General features: G+C 41.8%; 1 pseudogene; it reads left to right on the top strand.

Moving 5' to 3' along the window:
- The first annotated feature begins 279 nt into the window (after positions 1 to 279).
- LOC124546236 lies at positions 280 to 396 on the top strand (annotated as a pseudogene).
- Positions 397 to 5,799: the final 5,403 nt, after the last annotated feature.

Here is a 5,799-nt window from a genome sequence, read left to right as displayed (position 1 = left end):
TGGTAACCTACCAGGCCCTCAATCATTGCTCAGTGGAGTACGACAGATGCGGAAAATTATGTTCCGTAATTATTATGAGCAGCGTATATTGTTTCAAATGATCGATCCCACCACTTCCCTTGTGCGTTACCAAATATTCTGTCACCAACAAATTAGTGCAGAGGAAAGAGCTTGGCAGTAAGAGAAAGTGGGTATAATAATCCACAAATTACCATGTTACGAAGGACATTACGGTTCTCACCGATTACGATTTTTTTTTTTAATTCAGAAAATATTTCGGGCAACGGCCTTGCCGCAGTGGATACACCGGTTCCCGTGAGATCATCGAAGTTAAGCGCTGTCGGGCTTGGCCGGCACTTGGATGGGTGACCATCCAGCCGCCAAGTGCTGTTGCCATTTTTCGGGGTGCAATCAGCCTAATGATGCCAATTGAGGAGCTACTCGACCGAATAGCAGCCGCTCCGGTCATAGGAAACCATCAAAAAAACGACTGGGAGAGCGGTGTGCTGACCACACGCCTCTCCTATCCACATCCTCAACTGAGGATGACACGGCGGTCGGATGGTTCCGATGGGCCACTTGTGGCCTGAAGACGGAGTGCTGTGCAGAAAATATTTCAGCACTTGTGTATCTTGTTCCACCAAAGAAACAAAAAGTGATTCACCTCAAATAGATAAAGACATCGTGGTCAGCACAACACTTTTTCTCTTTCACTCCATGCATAATCACTTCATCCAAATATTCAACAGTTTAAAAGACAAGCAGAAACCAGGTAATTTTGTGATACACATTTGCGAATAGTCAGCTTATAAACTGTTGCCTGAGAACATATTTATCCACATCCTCGACGGAATACTTATTCTGAGCACTTTTCTTCTCCTCTTTTGGTGCAGAAACTTGATCTCTACGGCTTGGCGTCCCCCCTTCCGTAGTTTACAGACCATACTGCTGTTCAACCTTTAACGCTTCGGCTGCGCTTTCCTTCTCTCATCGTCAACAAAATGAATCGCTTTCACGGCAAACCAGTGCGCCTCTCCGCGAAGACGTTTCTCCTCGCCCACCTTCCACGCTTGCACTGCGACGTAACAGCGCGTGTTGTTTAAACCGCAGCCAGGCTCTGACTGGTCACGTGACCAAGTTAGCTCCTGTTACTTGCCGAACATAAATAGTGTTCACTCGGAAATGCCCGTGTTACTCGAAAATGTGCACGAAGTATTTTCAAAAATAAAGATAACTTTTTTCTTTTCTTCTTTTGAAAAAGAGATTTATTTGTCTGTCTACTTCAACGTAATCAAAATTACTCAACGGTTAATCCGGTTCATGATGCAAGGTAGCAGTTACAGGTTGATTGTCTAATGGCTTCCAAACGAACAAAAATTTGATTTTCAATCTTTCATATAGTTGTCGACCGAATTTAAAAATTTTAAATGCCATCGTTATCTATTCGTTAAGAAGTGTAATCTTACATTAAAGGTTTAACACACTAAGATAAGAGTTACAGTCAGAAACTGTGTCTGTGGCTTAAGACAGCGCAGATGCTCAGACTTTATTCATCCAGTACTTGAGAATGTGACTACTTAGTGACTTGCAACGAGCTTTCCACACAACGCCGAACCTCCCAGAATCTTTTTATAGCCGACACCACCCACAAAATGATGAAACTGAAAACTTAATACATTTTCGCTGTTCGTGTATTAACACTGCCGCGTTTTAATCAATTAGTTCTTTACTACCAATTCTATTCGCAACACATTTTAACAAATAGTTTCCTTTATCATTGATTGAACTTGCAAAATTATATCGCTGTACGACACATAATTCGGGGATATGACGTCATAAAGATCGAGATAAGTGTCAAAGTAGCTTTTGTTTAAAACAAAGCACGAATTACCCAAACTGTATTCATCAGGTATTTCATAATGATGGTTCTTAATGACTTCCAAAACCTTAAACAAAATTATCAAAACTAGACATGATTGTCTCAATGGGAATTCCGCAATCGTTCATTAAATAAAGTATGGCGTTTCAGTCTTCGATCGCTATTCTTTATTTTCAATTACCGGTTTCAGGCTAGCTGCCCATCTTCAGATCATATATTGTAGTTACAGAGTAACTTGTCCGTACAGTTACTCTGTAACTACAATATATGATCTGAAGATGGGCAGCTAGCCCGAAACCGGTAATTGAAAATAAAGAATAGCGATCGAAGACTGAAACGCCATATTTTATTAAACATAATTTCAGACATTTTCCAAAATTTTTCTCCCTTACGTGGTTAACGTCATTCAACACATGGACTCATTTGTTAAGTAATCAGATGAATTGAAGCTGTTTCATACGAAGGACTTCGCATCTTTGAAGAAGGAGTTGGGAGAGACAGATGGAATTTACTGAATCCCTTCAAAGTACTCTCCTTTGTTATATATTTTTGCCAGAGCTTTTTCGAAACCCCCAAAACACGTCCGGAAATCGATCTATGGCAAAGCTTTCAGTTCTATTAGCGATGCGCTACGGATCTCATACACGCTTGTAAAAGGTTTTCTTTATTTATGTGAACAGCAGGAAGTCACACTGGAGCATGTCTCGTGTGCATGGAAGGTGGAGAAGCATCACAGTTCTGTACGTGGCTAAAATTTCACCAACAAGCAACGAACTGCGAGCACGTAATGGCGATTGGGGAAGCAGAAATTGTAAAGGGTTGGGTCGTTCAAACGAATGCAGGGTGCGGTACAGTAGCTATGCAGATAAGAAAGGCCTTGAACAAGGTTGACTAGCGTGGTGAAATGGATCAGCCCAGTCCCTCGCATAACGCCTGCTATTGCTGCTTCTGCTGCCACTACTAAAAGTAAACTCCACCCGAACAGGTCGTGAAGGCCCAACGGTACCGACCAGCCGCCGTGCCATCCTTAGCCCACAGGCGTCACTGGATGCGGGTTTGGAGGAGCATGTGATGAGCACACCGCACTCCCAGTGTGTTTATGAGACCGGAGCAGCTACATCTCGATCAAGTAGCTCCTCAGTTTGCCTCACAAGGGCTGAGTGCACCCCGCTTGCCTACAACGGTCGGCAGACCGGTTGGTCACCCATCCAGACTACTACTACAACATGATATTAATGCTTTGCAAATCTTTTCTGACAAAAGGGCATATTGGTGACGATAAAGGTAATTTATTTTCGTGATGAGCTCTCAGCAGTACCTTTCACAATAAACAATAAGCAGATATAAGCCTTAAGCCTTATAATCTCCTTCCATATTCTGAAAATAGTACATCTGTAAATCGAATTTTCTCACTTTTCTTCTTTTAAATCGTCTATCGCAAGTTGTGATTTATGTGCAGCCCATATAAAACTGTCTACGTCCTGTGTTTCATTGTCTGAGTAAACTTGTAGCTTGTGGAAGTTGTTCTACGAAAGATACCGAATTGCATGATTCGTTTGTGGCATGTATTGTTTAATGGCAGTACATCTGTTTTGAAGCAATTTTGGTGTTTTCAAATATTTTACTAGCTGCCTTTGCATTAAGAGTACTAACACCACTTTTTATTTCCTCACCATGTCTGCGATATGGCTTTAGAAACGTCGCACACTCTGCAAATTAATGCGACAAGATACCCGAGAGGATTTTATTCTGATGACTCATTTTCATAACGTGTATAATTTTTCAATTCCCTGTGTTTATTGCAATGTTATCGACATGGAACTGATACATTCTGCTTTCTGCGATGCAGATAAAATAAAAACAGCGAACCTTTTGAGTATATTACTCTGTAATATTTTGACTCGTTCGTGATGATGATGATATCGTTTTTGTAGGGTTCAGTCCGAATACTGATTGACGCAGTCTATTCTCTGCAACCTCCTCCATTTCCGAATAACTGCTACAACCTGCATACATCTGAAAACCTGCTCACTGTTTTCATCGTTTGGTCTCCCTCTGCAATGCTTCCCCCTTCCACACTTACTTCCTCTACCAAATTAACGGTTCATTCATATCTCATGACGTGCCCTCTCAAGTCATCCCTTCTTTTCCTCAAGTGCCACAAAAAATTTCTTGTTCCTCATTTCGATTCAGTAGCTCCTCTTTATATACTCGATCTATCCATTTAATCTTGACCACTCTTCTGTAGCGCCACATTTCGAAAGCTTCTATTCTCTTTTTGTCTGAACTGCTTATCGTCCAAGTTTCACTTCCACACAAGGCTACACTCCAGACTTTCAGAACTGGCTTCCTACCGTTTAATTTTATGTTAGATGTTAGCCCATTTCTCTTTCTCAGAAGCGCTTTGGGTGCTACAGTGAGTTTGCGTTTCACTAATAATGGTTCAAATGGCTCTGAGCACTATGGGACTTAACATCTAAGGTCATCAGTCCCATAGAACGTAGAACTACTTAAACCTAACTAACCCAAGGACAGCATACACATCCATGCCCGAGGCAGGATTCGAACCTGCGACCGTAGCGGTCGCGCGGTTCCAAACTGAAACGCCTAGAACCGCTCGACCACACCGGCCGGCGTTTCACTTATACTTCGCCACCATGAGTTACATTGCTGCCCAAGTAGCAAAGCACATATATTACTTTTAGTGTCTCATCTCCTACTGTAATACCTTCAGCATTACCCAACGTAACTTGAGTACGTTCCATTGCCTTTCTTTTACTTTTGTTGATGTTAGCAATAAAAAGTCTGAGCAATCTCACAAAATATTCTCAATAATAATAATTTTATATTTTTTATTCTAGTGTCACATGTATAAACATAAATGTGGCATATTCAGTTGGACAGTCCCTTTTGAAATCAAAATTATTTGCTACTGAGAATGTACCTCTGTACCGTTTCATGCCTTAAAACTCTACACAATTTTGACCAGGGAGTGGCAAACCGAGTTAGACCAATGATAACGTGGCTTCAGCAGTACTCGTTTAAGGGTCCACTCTAAATTTAGCTTTATAAAAGTCCCTTGTAAACGATCAAACTTGTTTGTAAAATTTGCAGGCAACTACCAAAGGGTTTGTCAAAGAAAGGTGGCGACGCACCAACCCAGTTTGTCAAATTTTATGTGACATTTGAAGCAGCTTTCACGTTGTAGGTATTGTGTCGCAAACAATTTAGATGCTAGTAGACAATGTAGGATACAAGCTTTAAATTTTATAGATGTGCTCCCGTTGCCAGATATCTCAAAGTTATAAACAACACGCGACGAACAAATGGCAATTGTTTGATTAACGCATACGTAAATGGTCACTCTTATTTGTCAAATCGGCGATCAATCAAAATTTCTAACGGACACGTCAGACGCAGTCTAAGGTTTGACAGGAAACAAAGCAGCACACTGCCAAATTATGTGACAAACACGTCAAATTTGACAAACTATTAAATCGTCTATGTGGGTCTCTATGGATATCCGGAAAAGAGGGAAGAGAGAGGACAACACTATCGTATTCTTTCCCTTTCTGAGACATTCCTGGTCGTACCTGAGGAGAAAGCTGAACGCAGTGTGTGGGGGCACTGGCTCAGAGCACAGGCCATTGGGATGCCGCGCCGGGACACTGGTATCACGCACCCGAGGCGCATCTCAGACAAGCGTGACGTCACGCGGGTCACCTTCAGCCTGCTTGTTTTCTCCAGCTAAAGCTCTTCCGAGCCCGTCGCACTTGACTAAACCAAACTATGGCCGCAGTCATTGCAGTAATTAAGCTTGGTCAGGCATACAGATACATTTGCTTTCAAGACTAATGCAATGTGTGTTGCTACCTCCGCAATAGGCACTGAGTGAATACTGCAGTAAATAAAACATGTTT

This window comes from Schistocerca americana, chromosome 8 (assembly GCF_021461395.2).
Source record: "Schistocerca americana isolate TAMUIC-IGC-003095 chromosome 8, iqSchAmer2.1, whole genome shotgun sequence".
Taxonomy (NCBI): domain Eukaryota; kingdom Metazoa; phylum Arthropoda; class Insecta; order Orthoptera; family Acrididae; genus Schistocerca; species Schistocerca americana.
Note: the sequence above shows the minus strand (reverse complement) of the source record. Positions and strands in the feature narration are given on the sequence as shown.